We start from the raw sequence: 22,288 nt of genomic DNA on the forward strand, positions 1-22,288 counted from the left end.
CTTGCACTCAGCAATTTTGGTTCCACAACAGGGAGTCCAATGGTAAAGAGCTGCATTCTTAAAAGCAAGCTGAAAGACACGTACTCACTTGGAGCCCTGGCTCACTGACTGCCCATCAGTCCATCCACTTTACAAACCCTGTCAGGCGACTTTCTGGGACTCTCCACCATTTGACCTCAGAACTGAAGAAGCTTCTCGGATGAGAAGTGAAACGTCTTCAAGTAACTTAAAGACGTCCAGACGCTTTTCTTTGCTATATATATATAATTGTAGGTTGTGTATCCTTGAGGTGTTAATGGGGTTATTGAAAATGTGTATATGTGCGTATGTGTGTATATACGTATGTATGGATAGATAGAAACATATATGTGTATATATTGAAAAAAAAAATTGCACATAACATATAATGTAATTGCAAGGAGGTATTTCTGTAGTCTATTGATACTAGATAGTGGAAAAGGGGTGGGATTAAATAAGCTTATGCTTCTTCCTGCTCCTTTTTGAACATGGACGTTATTTGGAGTTGTGGTTGCTCGTTTTCCTTTTGTTTGCTTTGTTCATTTGTCTCTTTTAATTCTATTTTTTTTATACTTTTTCAACATGTTCAAAATAAAGATTCAATCAATCAATCAAAGCTCCTTTGACTACGATGACCTGGATGACTGAGAACCTTCACAGACATACTCGTACAGATGTTACATTTGTAGATCCTTGCACAATATACCTTGTGCATTAATCCAACATCTTAATTTTTTTTCATGAGTTATACCCACCCACTTTCATTTATGAAAGTTAATTTGAAAATGAAAAGTTTTCCTTTAAGATGCAGAAGTTTCACATCCCATGAATAAACCAGCTACTCTCGGAAATGTAAAGCTTTTTCCTGAAGGCAGATATTACAAATGTTAGCCATTATTCTCAAAATCTAAAAGTGCACTTCAAATTCAAGATTATTATAATAACTTCCAAACATCAAATCTACTAGGGTAAACAAAAAAAAAAAAAAAAAGACATTCACAAGTTTGGATGTCTTTGTTTTACATTGCAGAATTTACCACCTAGTCGGAATTCCTTATTGATGAACATCCATCTCATTTCTTTTTTTCATAACCAAGATGCAAAGAAATGTGGCATTGACAAAATACTCCTGCTGATGATGTTAAGGATGTTAGAGAACAGTGGTGTGAAATTATCATTTACTGAACAACATTTCTATGATACAGTGGCACAAGTAACTGGTGATAATTTAAGTTTTTCACTCAGTTCTTGACTATGTTGAATCATTCTCTGCAAACTATTACTGTAGAATGTGTTTTAAAAGCATCTGCTTCGAGGGCCACAGTTACACTAACTGATGTGCATTTTAACACAAGTAGTGTTCATGTAGAGTACATAGTCCACTGAAATTAGTTAAATATTTATCCCTAGCTGTGTACTTTTTTGTGAAATTGGCTCAAGGGTATCACTGTCTCAGTGTCGACCTTTTATTCTTTTAAGTTGTCTTAAACACATTACTATAGTAATGTGTTTTAAAGGTCTCTTAACACCAAGTTGGTGTATTTTTTTCCCCCAAATCTTCTAGTATTAATATTTCACACGTATTATTGATGTACTAACGTTAACGCCCATTAAAGTTTTAACACAACTAAAAAACTTTCGCACAGACAATAAAGCAGGAGTAATAGCGGACGCAACTAAAACAGGCATTGGAGACTTTAGGAATTGCCGTGACCCGGATTCGAACCGGGGTTGCTGCGGCCACAACGCAGAGTACTAACCACTATACGATCACGGCTTGCCACTGTCCGAGGTACTTTCGGGAACCTTATCATCCACTCACAATGCAATCAATACATGGGTTTCAACACATAAACTAATAAGAATCTTTCAATCTTTCATTAATGCTCACGGATGTTAACGTGCATCAATAATTAAAGTTACAAGAAAAAAATGATGCCGTTGTGTCTGCATCAGTCTGCTCGTCCTTTCCAATGAACGTAACATTTCCATAATAATAAAATCAACTGAACCAAAACTTGCTTTCATAAAACCTCTTTCTCTCGTTTAGCTCCTTATATAGCGCTAAACACTATCAACTATTTGAGTGTCCATATAGTGTTTCTACATCTACAAGAATAAGCGAGAAAATGTAAGTTAAAGTCTAAATCTCGCACTATTTTTTTAATCTAGAGAAAAGGCAAATCTAGATTTTTTTTGATACTGCGCAAGCCTTTATATAGTCTATATAGGCACTGCAGAGAGGTCATTCCTGTTTTACTTCTTTAAAGTCCTTTCCACTGCCTGGGGCGCATGCGTAGTTGGTGCATTTCGGTATAAAATCTCTTACATCAGATTCTAGTGAGATTCTTGCCCTCACTGCCTGCCTGCTGATGAAATTTACATCTCTCGAACCCAAGCAGAACCGAGCGGGTATAAAAAAAAGCATTCACAATTAAGAAATGCTACTGTCAGCAAAGATCGCCCTTTTGCACTGCTCACGGGTGCATTTCGAACATTTGGATGACATTTTTTATTGTGCTCTGCAGTAGTAGAAAGTATACAAACATCCCCTGCTTTCAGCAGTGCGCACTCTTTATCTTTTCTTGGGAAATGAGAGAAAAACTGCCGTGACCCGGATTCGAACCGGGGTTGCTGCGGCCACAACGCAGAGTACTAACCACTATACGATCACGGCTTATTTGGCTGTCACGGAGAAAAAACACGGCATGACATATTTGTCCTCCAAATAAGACTTTAAAAAACACAAATTAATTCTGCACCTGTATTACTTTTTGTGTGCAGTCTTTGACCTGATGCTTCATGTCCACCCTGTCAGAGGACGTGTCCAGTGGGGAAATGGCTTCAAATTGACACAATCTTCAGCATCTCTCAGTTGCTGGCATTGTTTTGTGTGAGCCTCTTGCTGTTAAGAGAAGATATGAATTTCCTTTTCCATAGAGAGTCTGCAGTGACTGGGCTGTACTCATTCTCCCGCTTCCATTGTTACCATTCTACAAAAAAAGATCGGGTTTATCAAAGTTGCTTGAATTGCATATGAAATTACTTCTTGTCCTCCTCCTCATCCACTGCATCTTACCAGCACTCTTCCTCCTGTGCCACTCGGATTGTTTTCATCCGTTTGGAAATTGAACTTCAACTCAGCTGTGTTGCCTTTGCACTCTGAGCAGGCTTCTTTTGGTTTCAAGACCTCAAAAGAACAACTGTGGGCAATTTCGCATCTTTGTGTAAAAGCAATAGAATTTATTTTACAGCTTGTGTTGGTGAAACTGACATCTATGCATGCGGAGCGTGGTAATATTTCTGACAATGAAGGGACTGATTTAAACAACAGAGCTAGGACACAAAGAATTTATTTAGCTTTAGTCAAATATCCCTGCCACTACTTTGCCTCATCTCGGCAAACAATGTAGGGACACGCACCATACATTTTTCCTCACAGTTGTTGCCCACCTGGATCCCAAGCATCCCTGACCCAACTGGCCCAATTAAAACAGATATAAAACTGAGCTAGGGCCTGTTTATTGTAAGACTGTCTTCTCATTATCATGCAGAACTAACTGATTAACTCCCTAAACGCTAGGAAATCTTTTCCTGGATTTCTGTTCATTAAAACAGAGTTCATGCACCATTTACTTTAATTACATTTTCCACATGTGAGAATTTCACAGAGGTTGTGTGCTAAACAGTCAGAGCGAGAATGGTACCCTTGTCAGTGCAGGCTCATGGAGGGTTGCCTGAGGGTGAAACAATTCGAAAGCTAGCACCAATTTATCTTACATAACCTCAGGCAGGCAAAATACAAAAGCGATAAGTGATTTTATTTTTTCCTTCATGCCTTCGGTGTACCTCTGAAATAGTCTTAGTGCTCTGATGTAGCCATTTGTTTTTTGCCTTTTCTTTGACCAATTCTACAAAGGCCGCTGTGACATCTACCCTGTTTGTCTCTAAATGAGTTCATGATCCCTACACTGTAATAATAAATGGGGTCAGGCTCCCTTATGATCAAGCTCTCCTGAATGTAACTTCATAAAATCGGGGTCTTATGAAGTCCTTGGCCCTCTTGGAAATTTCCTTCATCGCATGCACTACAGTCTCAGTCCTTGGCCCTTTGCAGTTAGCCTGAAGTATCTGCTGTGTAAATAGAGGATTACAATTTGTCTGAGAGGCCCTCTAACCTCATCAGGATATTGTATGTGGAATATATGAATTCTGGAAGTGCTCTGTGGGCAAATTTCCCAGCTGAACATCACTTCATAAATCTTCAGCTGGATATAATTAGACTTCCTGTATCCAGTGTGACCCTCACCTCATCTGCGGTGCATCTCTCCTCAGCTGAACTCTCTGTACACCAATGACTGCGCCTCTTGCTTGCGGCCTGCCACTTGGGTTACATTTGAAGTTATAAAAGATGACGTGTTAGATCACAGACTCCGTTGCACAAGACTTTGGTTGAATTAGTAGCAGGTATTGTTACTAGTTCAACCCTTTACTAGAAGCTCTCCCCTTAATGATCTGTGCACTTGGTGAATTGCTAAGTTTGAGTTTAGTGGCCAGGAATTAGACCCCAAAGATCTGTTACTTTCATGTTGTTTGGACGGGCTGTTAGACCCAATAAAAACGTGTAATGCTTCTCCACAAGATTTGACATTCACTGTGACATGAACAGTCTAAAAAATCAATGCCCAAAATTTAGTCCTTCTGCAAATTAAGTATTTATTTAAGCATTTAATCTCAAAGCTTGTTGCAATGGATTGTCCCAGAATTGAACTGAGACTGAGGTCAAAACTCTACCTCAGTCTGATACAACAGTAAAATGTTGCATCAGTGCACCTTTATTAATAATCTAACTGATAATACTTTAATCTACTTTTCTTAACTCCCTATCTGCATCACGGCATTCCTGGAGCATATACCCATCATAAAGACAGGTTGCCACCTCATTGCGAGGCACTCAAAATAATATTTCACTTTTATTTAATTTTTCTCTTTAATACAAGTCTTCTACTTGACAGAGTATTATTGCAGTCTTAGAGAAAATATAAAATAAAGTATCTAAATGCTTACACCTGTGATGGAATCTAATATTTGGTGTTTCATCATTTAGTTTTATTTTGGGGACTCACTATTTTATTTTCTGACTGGTGCTCTGTAAAAAAACGTGCTTGAACAGAAGCGATCTGTTTTACAACAAGTTTCCCAGAGTAATGAAATACTTAGTGTGTGTTTCTGAGCCTCTGGGTGGAACAGTATGTCAGGCGCCATTTAAAATATATGACCGCGAGGGCAGAACTTTTCCCCTGATGCATTCCACACCCATTTACTTGTCAGATGTGATTAAAAGGCTTCAGCCTATCCCCTACCAGTGATCTACTTGTTCTCTTCCCTCAGGAAGTCTGAGTTACATTATCTAAATTGCTAAATTTCTTGTCCGCTGTAAGTCAGAGAGCAGGCAGTGGCAGGTTCTTCTTACTGTTCCTGCGCCTCACTTTGAGACTAACGGTCACACAGACTTTTTGCTCTCAGGGCCTCCAAACTGTGAAGTACTCCATCTGGAAGTTTTAAACCCACAGGCTTCAAGGCTTTTAAATCACTTTTCCTCTAAGTTTCGTTCATGAATATAAAGCCTTGTGTTAATTCCACACGTTGCCTCAGCACTTGTGTGTAATTCGTTTTCCTGAATACAGCGATTGTGCACTTTGTTCATTACTTTATATTGTTTATTCCATTATAGCAACAGGCAAAAGCGTTTAAAGTCAGACCATTTAAATAGTATCAAAACTCCACATTCTGAGTATCTGACAAATGGACAAATGGGTGGACAATTTATTTAAAAAATGCACTGTAACATTATTTTTAAGGTAAGAACCTAATTTTTGTATGATTTTCAGATTTACTTTGAACATTGTCATACATGTTTGTAACGACCTCAGTGGCAGTAGTTTCATATTCCACCACTCAGTGGCGCAACTGCATCACATACAAAAATAAATAAATAAAAAAAAAATAGAAGGATTCAGTTGTGTCATTAACCATTCTGAATCCCCCCTCTTTCTCGGTTTCTTTCCGTACGTATGTCTGTCTCTCTGTCCTTCCTCGATACTCTGCTATGATCCATAATCACCACTCCATGTGTCTCCATCAGCATCCATCATTCTTTATGGAGTTTCGCAGTCGGGGCTCAGAGCAGTAGAAATCTAAAGAGAGAAAAAGACAGCCTTCCAGTCAGGGGCAGAGAGAAGGTTACTCAGCAGTCTATTTCCAAGTGACCTCCCAGATAGAAAGAATGTGTCCCTGTCCACACGTTTTCAATTGCCAGGCATGGGGGATATTAACGAGATCCCTTTTGCTCTCCAGTCAGGAGAGCTTCTCTCCCACCCCCACCCCTGCCCAGACCGACTCCCTGGTATTTGAGTAAACTGACTTTTAACAAATGCAAAACTCCAGAAAGAGAGCAAATTTCCTTTCTTTTCTTGAGCCAAGCATTTGCAAAACATTTGGTCATTTCAACACAAAAGAGGGACTTCGCGTTGTCTCCAAATACATGAAGAGGCAGGTGTGTACCGACTCTGAGAACAGCAATCTAGGTGCTTCAGAGACAAGTGGGATTCAGCATCGCTCTGCTTTAAGCATACCTGTATGTGTCACGGCGCAACAAAGACTTTATATGCAGCGCAACACTGCACAAGCAAAAGAAGGTATGCATTGATAATATCACTGCTGTCTAACATGATGACAGAGATAGCCTTGTTGTATTGTGCAAAGCATGTTAGGAAGTGTAGCTGCATTTGAATGCATGTCCTGTTCTAAAGGATTCAGAGTACCGCTAAGAGGAAAGCTCAGAAACTGATGCATTTTTATTTAATCTGTCATCTAAGAAATTGAATGTATTGGATTTCTGGACTCTTCTCTCTTATTGTGATGATTTTATGCCATTCTGACATAGGTGTCCATGACTTATGGTGTATATTTGTTTGCTATGGCTTCATTCAGACATGATAGGACTCTCAAGTATGTGCCGTGTCATAGCTGCAGAATCTTCTCATACAGCCTGCATTATTGACACATAATAACAACAACCTCTGTTCGTGTTGAAACCTCAAATAATAGCCTCAAAGAAATCCCCAATAAACAGCTTTGAAAGGAGAAGTTAATTATAGAGTATTTCTTGAAAAATGCACTCTTCTCAACATGTCCACATTGTTGAAAGTTGAACTTTGAGAAGATTGATGTATTCTTGCTGCTTATTAGCCCAGAACTGCATCATCCTGTGCACGATTTGGGGAGGTGAACAGAGCACTTCCTACAAGACACAGTGGGTCCTGCCGAGTGCGCAGGTGCATTAACGTATCTCCCTGTGACACGTACATTGTAAGAGATAAGGTTGAAAATCATTGGAGTGCTCCTTTAGGCAAGACAGCGAGCATCAGTCAAGCTGTTCAGTGCCAAACACTGGTGGCTGTGGTTGTAGGCCGTTGAGCTGCAGCTCTCGGCTGTGAGCGAGCGTGGCCATGTGAGGTTTTTTTTTTGATGCAGTGGTGTTGCTGAAAATGAGCGAGTATGCTCACTCAACCTTTTCTGGGTCAATAACACTAAAAAAGCCACCAGTCTCCCTTCTCTCGTCTCAATCAAAGCTATTGCGTTAGTAATTTAGAGCGGGCGTAAAAGGAAAATAACTTGCCTCATTTAAATGCTAATTTGTCTTCAGCTGAAGATTCTGCACAACGGCTACAGGTTGGCAGAATATGGGAAATATTGTGCGAGTGCTCATAGATCAGACACAAAGACAGTTTTCCAACCGCGTTCCCCCCATTAAAATCTTTTATTTCTTCATGCATCTTTTGTGGCTCAGCAGCGCTGCATAAATACACATGAACCAGTGATCCGCACTGCTGCAGTGACTGAAAATCATTAACGATGCTTCTGTTCTCAATCACATTCTCTCTGCCAGTGGTGACAGTCTTCTTGAAATAGTGACCCACCCCTCCCCCTCGCTACTGCTGGTGGGCAGCACTGTAACAAATCATACATGCTTTAACATAAACTCTGGGAAGCGGAAAACTTTGAGTATACTTCAGATTGTGTCTGGCCATGTGAGGGGTTTGACAGCCTGTGTTTGGTGCTCACATCCTATAAACCAGATGTGTCAAACATAAGGCCCCAGGGCCCAGAATCGTCCTGGTGAAAACTCCAATCTGTCTCACTGGATGGCTTTGGAAAATGTGAAGGAGGATATAAATTTTGGACTTTTAACTATATTTTCTTGAGATTTATAGCTTTTCCTGCTAATAAAGATCCCCCTCATGGTCATTCACAATGCACCAAAGAATTAAATGATAGATTTCTGTAATTTTACATATTTTCTTCTTACAATTTAAGCCTAAGGACTCATGTTGACAAATTTCATTCATTTACTACAGCTGTATTTCTTTATTGTGCAGAAAAACCTAGACAAACTGTTGAAATTGTGCTTTGTTGGCTTATATTAAGATATCTCATATAGTAAAAATGTAGTTAAACTTCAGTTTTACTGGTCTGTACATATAAGATCAAGATGGGCTGTATGTGACCTGCGATGTAAAATGAGTTGACATCACTGCTATATACATTTGATCCTCTATGACCCCCCAACATCCAACATGAAATTGAAGTTGTGTGCCTCCTGTGTATAATACTTTCAGGGTTTCTGCCAGGCCGAAATTTACCTCCATGGCCATAAACATAAAAAAAAATAATATTTTTTTGCTTAGAAAAGCATCTATGAAAAAAGAAAAACATAAACACAGGGAAATCCTATGACTTAACACTATTTGTCCTCACTTATTCAGCTGTTATCCATCCTCAGATGTTTACCAATTACAGTAGGCTTAATTGTTCACTGCTCCACCTCTCTCTACACACCAGCAGTTGTGTGTGTATTGCGCCCACACAATGTGCTTACACACGGCCCACATACCGCAATGAATGACGGCCCTTTGGTGGGCCAGACCTGGTTTGCCAGTGGTGGCCCACACATGGGCCAGCACAAGGCCAGTTTCAGACACCCTGGTCGTCCTGTGCTGGCCCATGTGTGGATTACCTCTGGCAAACCTGATCTGGGCCACCAAAGGGCTGTTATTCATTGCGGTATGTGGGCCATCTGTAGGTGGTGTGCCAGTTCTGGGCCAGTTGTAGACACTCTGCTGGCCCAGAACAGTTTCAGCTCTGGCCCCAGATGTCAGCATAATGTGTACCTTAATCAAGCCATGCAATAACAACATGTGCCGGAACATGCAAAACAGTGCAAAAGTAACATGCCCGAAACTCTGTTCAGACAGTGAATGGACTGATTTTTATATAGCGCTTTTCTACTCTCCCAGATTACTTAAAGTGCCGTCTTGATACCAGATCCTGGCCAGACCTGCTTGCTATGTGGGCACTAACACACACAAAGACACAGTTACTTTACCAACTCACCCCTGAGCTCCTAAGTGTCCCTCAAACCTCATTCAGGGATCCACTCCTCTACTTCAATGTCACTCCCTGAAAGCTCACTGTCCTCACTTTCTGAGGACAGAAAGTGCACATTCCCTTCGTTTCCTTGCATAAAAGGTTTTTACATCCATGTCCTGTAATTATGAGTAGATTGTAAAGTAAAAAACATTGACTATGATCATATAAATGCACACAAACACATCTCTACACACATATGCAAATGCATTATATTGCCTGAAAAAAATTGGGCTAACTGCGCAGTGTTGCCTTGAGGCAACGAATGAAGATTAACAGTTTTACTGTATAAATAAATTTAAAAAAGTAGAACAAACAATCAAATATGCCTCTTAACATATTCATGCACATAAAAGTATTTTTTTAATATACAGTTATTTCACTATAAACATGTAAAATAGTGATCTTTATCTTGCCTCCTAATGGAGATGTCTCTCATGTAGTGCAGCTTGCAGAAACGGGTCCTGCCCCCCCCCCCCAAATGAAAGTCACACCACCTTCAACTCATCATTTTATTGGAAAGAGATGTGCCTGGTAGCATTATTTGAAAAAAAAAAGTTTCTTTTTTTAAAGGGCCAGTGTAAGGCATGAAAATGTGGTTTGTTGCCTCAGGACATCACTGCTATATACATTTGACCCTCTATGACCCCCCAACATCCAACATGAAATTGAAGTTTGTGCCTCCTCTGTATGATACTTTCAGGGTTTCTGCCAGGCCTAAATTTACCTCCATGGCCATAAACATAAAAAATATATATTATTTTTTTGCTTAGAAAAAAGAAAAACATAAACACAGGGAAATCCTATGACTTTGTCCTCACTTATTCAGCTGTTATCCATCCTCAGATGTTTACCAATTACAGTAGGCTTAATCGTTCACTGCTCCACCTCTCTCTACACACCAGCAGCTGCGTCTGTAAAGTATAAATCAGCTCCGTTCTTCTAAGTTTGCCACTCTGTACATGGTATTGCTGGTGGATGGTGATACATTAACACCCTCAGCAGCACTTTTTGGCAAAAGCCCAGATTTACATTGGCTGTGATTTCAATTGGTGCCTTAAAACCACAGGTTGTAGCAGTTTGAAAAAAAAAAAAGTAAATTAAGCCCGCAACTGCTTTTGGGAGAACATTGATCCACTTAGCTGCACAGTGACCTGTTCAAATGCCCAGACGAATAAAGCACTCCTCTTACTCATTCATAGAAACTGTCTATTTATATTCACACCATCCAGTCCCTATAAAAATGGAGTGAATACCTTTATTCTTTGCACAAAAGTCATTTTTAGCTGGTGCCAGTCTCCCTTGTCACAAATTTGATTTGTAAGCTCATCTTCATGTACAAATGGAAGATTTCTGGATTGCCCTTTTTGCTCTTTGCAGACCTGAACTTTGAGAATACCCGGGGGTGTTTTGTGGTCAGGTCTTAAGGCATCTGGGATGAGAGTCAGCACCTTTAAGCTTGAGGAACCTCTCCTAGTGCGTCTGAAATGGTAGATTGCTCCCTGCAGTTTAAGAGTGAGCTGCTGCCCCAGGTAAACAAGTTTTAGTATCTTGGGGTCTTGTTCATAGGTGACGGTAAAACGAAGCACGAGATGGACAGGCAGATTGGCACCGTGTAAGCAGTGATGCGGACGTTGTACCAAACCGTGACGGCGAAGCAGGAGCTGAGCTGGAAGGGAAAGCTTTCAATTTACCACTCGATCTCCGTTCCAGCCCTCAGCTATGCCCGTGTACTTTGGGCAGTGACTGAAAAAATAAGACTGTCAGTTGAGGTGGCTCAGTCATCTGATCGGGATGTCTCCTGGGCACTGTGCATTTGAGGTGTTTTTTTTTGGCCCATGCAACCGGCAGGAGACCTCAAGCTTGACCCGGAACACGCAGGAGAGATTATGTATCTCATCTGGCCTTTGATTGCTTCCCGATCCCCCAGGAAGAGCAAGAAAACCTTGCTGTGGACAGAGATATCAGAGCTACCTCACCACTGCAACTTGACCTCAAAAAGTGATAGAAATGGATACTTTAGAACCCCCCCCCCCCCCCCCCCCACACACACACACACACAAACAACAAAGACAGATAATTCCGCTCTTTAAATACTACCTTCTTTTTTGTTTGATTTTCTCCTGATTTCAGTCATTTCTTTTTATCCCATCCTTCTCTTTCTGGACCAGTTTCCTCAGTTTCCATTGCTTCTCTCTTTTGCTACTGTATTGTGTCCCAGTAACCAAGCAACACACAGATGCTCTTCGAAAATTTCTCTTTTGTTCTCTAACCCTGCCACTCACCCACAGTCCCCCATACTTTTTCTCTTTAATTTCTGCCATCTCTGCCTCTTTGCCCCGCTCCCTCGCCGTCTATCTGAATCTTTAACCTCTTTCAATCTGTCTCTCTGTATCACCCTTTATCTCTGTCACTCCCAGTCTCTCCCGCTCCATTCTTCTCATTCTTTTTGTCGGTCTGCAGCCACCTCTTTGTGATTGAGTGACTTGAAAAGTTAGTTGGATGCCCTTCTACTGTCCTCCAAGGTTAATCACACACACACACACACACACACACACACACACACACACACACACACACACACACACACACACACACACACACACACGCACTGACCTCTATATGATTTCTTTGGCTCTTTGAGGCAATGAAATGATGTATACATGCTTGCCATGCTCGGCTTAATATATGGTGAACATCTACTTTCACACAATTGCCTTTTGTGTGCGGGAGTGCTGGTCTGTGTTTGCATGTTTGCATGAGTTTGTGGTGTGTGTGTGTGTGTGTGTGTGTGTGTGTATGTACACAAGGGTGTGTGTGTGTGTGTGCCTGCTCAATTAGATTGTAGACCGTATGAATTTCCATTACGCAGAGTTGACAAGGAAATGGCCTAGTTTTTAATTGGTGGGGATTCGCATGCGACACAAGGTCATTGGCTGATAATATGTCAATTAACTGTCACACAGCTGAGAGAACAAGCGAGCGAGCGAGAGAGAGAGAGAGGGTGAAAGAGAGAGAGAGAGAGAGAGAGAGAGAGAGAGAGAGAGAGAGGACCAGTGAAGAGATGGACATAGCCTCATTTGACTTGTCAGCTTTCTATCCCAGTAGTGATCCAAGCAGATAAACTACACACACACACACACACACACACACACACACACACACACACACACACACACACACACACACACACGGAGCAAAGTCACCTTCAGGCGCAACAGCAGGAGCTCTTCAGAGCCTCAGTCAACTGTCTTTCTAACACTCTTCTTCTATTTTGTCAACAAGTTGTCCCAGGTTAAGAAGAGTGTTTTATATTCTCTGGAAGTGCAGAGAGAGATATGGCTGTTAAGTTTTATAAATATATTTTAAACTAATCAATTCACTTGACATGAGATTAATATATGCAAGCCTTGATCCAGTACTTTTGGTTTCTGTCTTAAACATGTATATGCAGTCAAAACCTAGTGGTGATGACTGAAACTGTTTTCATGGGACCATTTACATGTCATGACTCAGTAGCTTGTAGAATCACCTTTAGCAGCAGTAACTTGAAGTAATCATTATCAAGCATTGTTGCTTCACTGTTGCATCACAATTTTGGTTCACCCTTCTTTGCAATTAAGGCTAGTGCAGCACCTTGATTCTTTTCTTTTTCAGCCATTCTGCAGTAGATCTGTTGCTGTGTTTGGGATCATTGTCCTGTTGCATGACCTAAATTGTGCCAAGCTTTATCTGTCAGACAGATGGCCTTACATTTGACTCTAGAGGAGTAAATGGTCAATTCAATGATTGCAAGGTGCTCAGGTCCCGTGACTGCAAAACAAGCCCAAACCATCACCTCCTACCTCCACCACTGTGGTTGGCAGTTGGTGTGAGGGGTTTGTGTGCATATGCTGTGTGGTTTTCCCCAAATGTAATTGTGTAATAAGGATGTACTTTTTACATGACTGTATACACAAGAATGTAGACCAAGTAAGATAAGAGAGAGATAAGATAAACCTTTATTAGTCCCATACGTGGGAAATTTGTTTGGCCACGGCAGAAAGTGGACAGTACAAAGTTAAAAGCAGCAAAAATTAAGAAAAAAACAATAGAATAGAATAAGATAAAACAGAATAACATACTTTACACAATAGAATAAAATACTATGTTACATCAGAATTGCACTTGGTAATATTGCACATCACGGAGACTAGGCGAAGGCTACCATGGTGTATTAGTTGTGCGCGTGTGTGTCTTTTCGCACGTGTGTGGTCATCTGCAAAGTCTTTGTTGCGGAGTCTGACAGCAGTTGGAAGGAAAGACCTCCGAAATCTCTCTGTCCCACGACGTGGGCGCCACAGCATGCCACTGAAGGAGCTGCTCAGTCTCCTGCATGGGGTGGGAAATGTTGTCCAACAGGGATGACAGCTTAGCCACCATTCTCCTGTCACTCACCACCTCCACTGGGTCCACAGGGCATCCTAGAACAGCACTGGCCCTCCGGATCAGCCTGTTCAGTCTCTTCCTTTCCCCAGGAGAGATGCTGGCTGTCCCAGCAGACCACACCATAAAACAGCAGTCCCCAACCTTTTTTGCACCACGGAGCGGTTTATGCCCGACAATATTTTCACGGACCGGCCTTTAAGGTGTCGCGGATAAATACAACAAAATAAAACTAGTACCGGTACCGAAAAAAAGATTTATTCATAACACATGTGAAAAGACCCAGGAAAACCGAGTTAACGATCAAAGCTATAACAAAATAACGCTGAAAACCGATAAAAACCCTGAAAACCATACATTTCACACCTGAGCCTCTACTCTCGCGGCCCGGTACCAAACGACTCACGGACCGGTACCGGTCCGAGGCCCGAGGGTTGGGGACCGCTGCCGTAAAAGATGGCTGAGGCCACCACAGAGTCATAGAAGGTTTTCAGGAGTGGGCCCTTCAGTCCCAAAGACCTGAGCCTCTGCAGCAGGTACAGCCTGCTCTGCCCTCTTCTGTAGAGAGCATTTGAATTGTGAGTCCAGTGCAGTTTATTGTTCAGATGAACACCAAGGTACCTGTAGCTATCTACCTAAATGTCCATGCCTTGGATGTTTAGTGGTTGCAGTGGAGGATGTCTGTGCCTGCGGAAGTCTACCACTAGCTCCTTGGTTTTACTAGTGTTGATCTGGAGGTAGTTCTGCTGGCACTAGTCCACAAAGTCTCGGGTTAGTTCTCTGTACTCCTTGTCGTTCCCATCAGTGATTTGGCCGACTACTGCAGTGTCATCAGAGAAACTATGATTGTATTTGGTATCTCTATTATTACAGAAAACAGTAAATTGCATGCTCATTTTTCTATTGTGCATCTTCAGATGAAATTTGAACATCCATCATTGTTACTGCAATATGTTTCCTAAACCATGTTGATTATGTTTAAGCTTTTGAATATTTAAATCTCATTATTAGACATACCTAATATGTAGATTTAAGTAGTGTTGTCTACATAAACGCAGAAATATCATGGCTGTTTATGCTAAAAACATGGTTACAAAAAAGTATTATTTTAACTGCAAGTTAAAAATCAAGCACAGCAGCCCCACTCACCTTCTCATCAAACCCTCTGTTTGTGAGAGTCACCCAATCAGAAAAGAGAGCATGCTTTCAGTGGAAGAGAAACAATTTTTTTTTGTTGCTTTGTGCAGTGGATGTAGAGAGGGGTATAAAGAAATTAGGAATTATTTTGAAATGTGATTCATGCAAAGCTAACCTTGTGGAGTCCAAGAATACATAAGTATGGTTTTGGAAGTGAGCATAATATGTTTCCTTTAAGATGTGCGAGTTCTTTCTAGTTCCTAATGGAGCTGATACGATGAGCACCTTGGCTCATCTCTATAATAAGCATAAAAGGTCTCCTTTAATGTAGAGCGAGGGCATGAAACAGTATATGGCAGCGAAGCATCAATGGTGCACCTGTCAGAAATAAAAGAAAAAGAAACACAGGCAGGTTCCACAGAAAAGCTTTCCATCACACACGTCATCCTTTCTGTTCACTTTTACATCAAAAAGCAGCTGTTTTAAAATATACATGTGTATGGCACGGTGCAAAGGTGCACTGGCAACAAACAGGTGGATATAAACTAACAGATTCCTTCTTTTTCTTTCTGTTGAGCTCTCTGTCTCTTTTTTGGTTTTTCAGTGATGCTGCTCTAAGTGATTCAGAGGCTCAGCTCAACTAACCAATCACTCAGATGTGACACCACAGAACGCTGGCCTGCTGTTTGATTATTTTTCTTGTCCTCTTTTCCACCTTCATTTCCACCTCTTTCATCCTCTAGCTCCTTCTTTCGTATTTTTACTCTTATTCTCATCACCTTGTTTGTCTTCGTCTCACCTCACCCTACTTCTCCGTCTACTGTTAATCTCAACAAGTGTGGCACTTTAGAGGCGATGGCACTGGTCGCCATGGCAATACCACCAAGGGTGGATGACGGAGAGGAGGCACGATGGCGAGCTGAAGGGACAGATGCACTGAGAGAGAGACAGAAGAGAAGAGATGGAGCGACATCTGATGTTCTCTCGCTGGGGCAGCCATGAGTGTCGTTACAGTCTGTAAAAACACACACACACACACACACACACACACACACACACACACACACACACTTGGGACATGAACACAGGGGAAATCTGTACCCTCTCAGACAGAGAAAATTAACACAACAGGAAATTGGTTTCTGCTTTCCGTGCAAATGTGACAGTGTGTCATCCCATGACAAATGTTATATAAATGATATGTGCAATATAGTTAGCTACAAAGAAAGATGAAGGGATGGTGGTTAAGATAGAGAATAAACAAGACATGAAAGAATGAGAAACAAGCGGAGAAACTTTAATTTTTACAGTAATATCCCCACAGTTTGGGAAGTGTTCCTATTTGCTTTCTAGTGTTCAGCAGCTTTGCTTAGAACAAAGACTGGAAGACACTGTTTCTTCCTTTTTCAAAAGTCCTTGAAATAGTTGTAAAAATCGAATTGGGCATTTGGCGAAGAATGCTCTATTTGAAGAGTTTCAGTCAGGATTCAGAATTCACCACAGAAACAGTGAAGATTATAAATGACCTTCATATGTGCTGTGGCAGTGGGCTCATCTCTGTTTGACCTCGGTGCAGCATTTGTTACTGATAGTCACAACATTTTAGGACAGCGTGGAGAGTTTAATCATATCTTTCTGATAGATTCCAATTTAAATGTGGAATCTTTTTCACGATCAAAAGTTAGGCACAAGATCCCAGCAGTGTGCTTCCCTTAGGCAGTGTTATTAGAAATAGATGCTTCTCTTAGGCAGTATTATCAGAAATACATGCTTCCCTTAGGCAATATTGTTAGAAAACATGGCATACATTTTCATTATGCAGATGACACCCAGCTGTATCTATCTGTGAACCTAGATGGCACACATCAATTAGTTATATTGTAGACATGTCTTAAGGACATGAAGATCTGGATGTCCTGTAAGTCTCTTCTTCTAAATATAGACAGAACAGAGGTTTTGTCTTTATTTGGCCTTCAAATCTTAGAGATATGGTGTATAACCAGATACTGTCAGGGCTCTGTGTGCGGGCAGGCAGAGATGAGGATCCAAATGCAGGACTCGAACACAGAATTGAAACTCAAAAACCTCAGCTTTATTGCTGGCAGGAAAACAAACATGAAGTGATGATGGAACACTGAGACCAAGGACACACAGGCATAATCTGATGGTACGACGCGACACTGAGCATGGGAAAACACAGGGTTTATATACACAGGGTAGTAACGGGGGAATCGGCAACAGGAGGGAGACGCAGCTGGGAGAGATCAGGGCTAACGAGACGGGGGAGCTAAGCTGCACACACTAACATAAGACAAAGACTTTCACAATAAAACAGGAAACATGAATTACTAAACAAGCATGCAGACTTTACACTGAGAGACAGACAGAATGACACATGGAATCTGAACTAAACTAAACGTGAGATATAACTGAGAACAAATCCTTAAGCACGGATAAACAGAAACAAGAAACTAATAATAATCATCATCATCACTACGAGAAGAAAACAATCCATGAAGCAGAAATAAACCAAAACATAATAAACTCAAAATACTGGGTCCAACGGACCCAGAACCGTGACAGATACTTACTTTGGATGTTTTAACTTGGCCAGGACAGATGGAACTGAGTCATTTTTGATTAGGATACTTCCTTTAGTTTAAAAAAATATATCTGTGGGACTGCTCTCCTTCATCTGCACAATATCTCTGAAATGAGTATCACATCTTGGAGTGATGCTCTGATACATTGTTATCAGGTTGTTCTAACAGTCCCCTAAAATGCCCTCACCTAATCTCAAATGCTTGGCAACCACCTATAAACAGGCTAAAATAATATTTATGCAACTACAACATGATATAAAAACACTGTATCATTTTTATTTCATGACAGTAAGATGTTATTTATTTCCAGACTTTCATTATGCATGATATATTATGACATCATCATGTTGCATAATGATGGAGTAAAGACCAAGCAATACAGTATCATTGGCATGTATTAGTGAATATACAGTAGATGTTGGACATTTTAATATGAGAGTCATTGGAGACTGACTGACTTTTTGGAACCAGCCTCAAGTGGTCACTTGGGGAATTGCAAGTTCTCGAACTTTTAAAAATGAGCTTTTCTGTCCCACTCTTGTCTAACTCTGACAGACTTTTCAGACTTCCATGCCAACCGAGAGATCAAACACCATGCCAATGAGTGGCTTCTGTGATCACCACGGATACGGTTAGACAGCTGACCACTTTGTAGTGCCCGCTTGCATGTACTTTATGTATGTGTCAGTATGATCATAGTCCACAGTTTCATTTAGCAGGAGGAATCTGGGGAAAATGTTTAAGTGTGTGTGACTAAAGTGTTTCCTTGTGTGCGCGTAGAAAGAAGGAGCAAAGGACATGTGCTCAAGTGTGTCTTTATTCCATCTTCTGTTAGTGTGTGAGTGTGCACACGTTGGTGTTTTTGGTGTGTCCGCATGTAGCTGTCTGTGGCTGTTTCCCCAGGCTCCTTTCTGATAGACCACTACTGGGTGTTGAAGAGATGAAAGGGATGCTGGGAACTCATCTCACGCTATGAATCCTGGGTAACTAGCGTGTGATGTGAGTACATCCTCATCACCCAGTGAGAGAAGGCTTTCATCCCTTATCAGTTCTCTCTATCAGTATCCCCTTTTTCTGTCGACCCTCCTCGTGCTCGTCCCCATTTAATTCTTCCCTCCCACATCTTCAGTTGGCTCTTTTTTCTTTTGGTGTTTTTTCTTTTCTTTTCTTTTCTTTTCATTTCTTTTCTTTCCTCTTCCCCCCCCCCCCCCCCCCCCCCCCCCCCCCATTTTCTCTTATTTGAATACCTATTTGATTTGTTTCTGTCCATTTTGGCTCCTTTTGCTTTTTTTGGTTCGCTGTGATCTTCCTTTCTTCATTTCCCTTAGTCCTTCTCTTTGCTTACCTTAAAGTTCATTGCTCTTCTGCCTCTTGTTTCCTTTCCTTTCCTTTCCCTTTTGGTTATCTATCATTGAGTGATCGCATTTTTCCCTCTTTTGAATTTTTTCTTTTCCTGAAAAGTCTTGTCATTTTGTCTCATCTTGTCTCATCTTTGCTTTTTTCTTTTATTTATCTGTCTCTGCCCTTCATTTCCTATTTCCTCTCCTCTCTTATCTCCTTTCCTTTTCTTTCCAACTCACCTTGTCTACATTCTTCTGCTCTCCTCTTTTGTGAACATAAAATGATCAAAGTGCCCATTCTGGCCATGACAGTTCGATTTTACCAGGGTATGTGTGCGCGCTCGCACACACACACACACACACACACACACACACACACACACACACACACACACACACACACACACACCTGGAAGCGCTTTTCTTAGGGTGCACATGCGGTTAGCCAACCTATACATGCCTAAATGACAGACTTGCCAATTTTTTATGCTTCTGCTTGAACAAGTTGGATAAGTCAAGTTACAAATCCTTTCCTTATGATTGTTCCTATAAAAGGCAGACTTTGACTCTGACCTTTTGTTACCTCAAAAAAATTGCATAGTCAAAATGTCGGTAAAAACTTTATAAAATGACCATGAAGTTGGTGCTTTAATCCTCTTTTTTCAGAAGCTACTGTAGCTTGCATGGACTTGACACTTTGACCAATGAATGCATTCTTAGAGTCAAAAACTCTTCACCTGGAGCAAATCTCAGGTAATCAGCAAAACCCAGACAGCCAAGAAAATGTAGAAACAGCATAGCTGGTGAAGCAGTGTTTAATGACAACCAGTTTCATAACTTTTATAGCCTAATTGGTTGTCTTGAATCATGTAATCCACTTCAAGGTGCATCAAACAAGTTGCATTAAACCAGAATAACACTTCATTCTGTGCCTTTTAGCAATTACTGCTTATCAGCAAGCTAATCCATTTACCTTTAAGCCCCAAAGTAAATGAAAACCTTGCTGACAAAGTCAGCTAATGGACACCGACTTCTTTGTTATATACCATTTAGTGTCATATAATATTTGTTGCTGTCAGTGTCAGGCTGGTGAAAAATCTGATCCTAGTTAGATCATCCTTTGTGAAGCCAGGGTGGCACCACTTACAAAGTCATTAGACAGCAATAAATAGAAACTGTTTGACTTGCTGATACCTTTTCAGCCTGGGTTTTTATTGAGTATGCTTACAATGTTTCATTATCCTTTTTTACATTTTAATTTTGTTTTGTATTACTGTCTTCTTGATTTTTCATATGATGTTTTTACATTTATTTTAGATTTGTTTTTATTTGTTTTTAAATTTTTACATGAATTCTGTCTGTTTAGCATTTTTTTCACCATCTGTAAAGCACTAGCACTAACCTGCATGAAAGGTGATGTATAAATAAAGTTTGCGAAGAGGGAAAACACAAGTGTATTCATGATGGTTGCATCACACTTAGGGAAGGTCTTCCTTTTGTACCTGCTGGCGGACTGTCAATACTGACTGGGACAATGAATGTGGCCATCATCACCTGCAGAGCAATTGAAAAGTGTGTGTTTGTGTCTAAAAGCATGGGACAGAGCATAAAAGCCTCACAGAATTTAAATGTTTTCACTTGGCATTGTAACCAGCCCCATGATGATGCTATTATGGTTGTGAGAAACATCTTAGCATGGGCCAGCTGTCTGCTAAGTTTCAATTCTGAAGCCTTTTGTGAGACATTACTGATTATGAATTAGCTGAAACCGGATGTTTTCACTATGGGATCTATGATGTCCTCTGTAAAAATACATATATCCTTACAGCTCCCATAAGCAGTATAATTAGCAGCCAGATGCTCATAATCAAATAGATGTGATTAACTGATCATCAGCAAGTACGATTATCTCTGTTGGAGCGCAAGTTTCGGCAGTTTGCTGGTCTACAGCGAACAGGTATCTTAACACAATACCATAATCTTCTCAGGAATGGATGTCTCAGCAAATTCACCCCAAGCTCAGAATAACTGCAAACCCCCCCCCCCCCCCCCCCCCCCGCCCAAAGAGTTACATCTCGGGCTCTGCAAACCTCAGTTAACAGTACAGTGAAAGTAAAATTAGAAAAAGACTGAAGTGCAGCTTGTTTGAGGCTGCCAGGCGTAAGCTTCTTCTCTCTGAAAAGTACAGCTGAAAATGCATCTGAATAAATTACAAAACTTCTTGAAAAATGTCCTTTGAATACGCATAATGCATAGCATCATATTTTGATGGAAAGCACATCATCACAAACTCCTCGTAGCAACTCTCAAGCATAATGGTAGAGGGGGGATAATTATTTCTAGACCCATGCATGACAGCAAATGTACAACAGCATGCCTGAAAAAGAAGAAAATGAAGGTGTTGCAATGGCCCAATCAGAGTCCAGATCTCAACCTGACTGAAATGCTGTGGTGGGACCTCAAAAGAGCTGTGCATAAGAATATGCCTACAAACCTCAATGGACTGAAGCAATGTTGTAAAGAGTGAGCCAAGATTCATCCACAAATTTGCATAAAACCTAGACTTAACCTTATTTATGGTTAACTCTGTTTGCCTGAGCCACATTTATGGCAGTTACATAAATCACTGAGGAGTTAAAGCAGCTTTTAAATTGATAATACACACAAAAGTTTACAATGGAAAACTGAAAAATCATGAAAAACAATGCAACATTGGTGAAACCTTGTATTGTCTTATGTCCTCCAAACCACGTATGTCCAGTATCCCTAGGATATAACTATAAATACATTTGACAGGTTGTATAAACAAAATGTGTGTGACTTTTGCGAATCTCTTCAGTACCAAGGCTTCTAGATTTAGAAGAAATATTATGACATTACAGCAATTATAAATATCAGCTATGGTGGATTTCTAGGCTTGATTTTTACTTCACCTAGTTCTTCTTTAAATGAAAGTCAACACTTTGGAGGGCTGTAAGCACACTGAAACTAGGTCTCAGTTCTGATACAATTACATGGACATAAGAAAATTGAAATGACAATTTGAAATATCAGTGGAGTCCTCTGAACTGGAAGAATGAGTCCAGTGGGAAATCACTTAACGTGACTGTAGAACACTTTTCCAGGAAGACTAGCACATCCACATTTTCAAATAATGTTACCAAAGTCCAAACACCCCCTTTTCTACCTCTGCTGTCTCCATGGCTAAATTTACTTGATGGCAAAATGTAATGGACATTTTTATCTGGATGCTTTTCTGCACGCCATGCTGCGCCT

General features: G+C 40.7%; 2 non-coding genes across 2 annotated transcripts; both read right to left on the reverse strand.

Annotated features, from left to right (window-relative positions):
• Window positions 1-1,723: 1,723 nt before the first annotated feature.
• On the reverse strand, window positions 1,724-1,795 carry trnah-gug (transfer RNA histidin (anticodon GUG)). The gene has a single exon. It is a non-coding gene; the product is annotated as a tRNA-His (tRNA).
• Window positions 1,796-2,623: 828 nt separating this feature from the next.
• On the reverse strand, window positions 2,624-2,695 carry trnah-gug (transfer RNA histidin (anticodon GUG)). Its single transcript has one exon. It is a non-coding gene; the product is annotated as a tRNA-His (tRNA).
• Window positions 2,696-22,288: the final 19,593 nt, after the last annotated feature.

This window comes from Astatotilapia calliptera, chromosome 22 (genome assembly GCF_964374335.1).
Source record: "Astatotilapia calliptera chromosome 22, fAstCal68.1, whole genome shotgun sequence".
NCBI classification, from domain to species: domain Eukaryota; kingdom Metazoa; phylum Chordata; class Actinopteri; order Cichliformes; family Cichlidae; genus Astatotilapia; species Astatotilapia calliptera.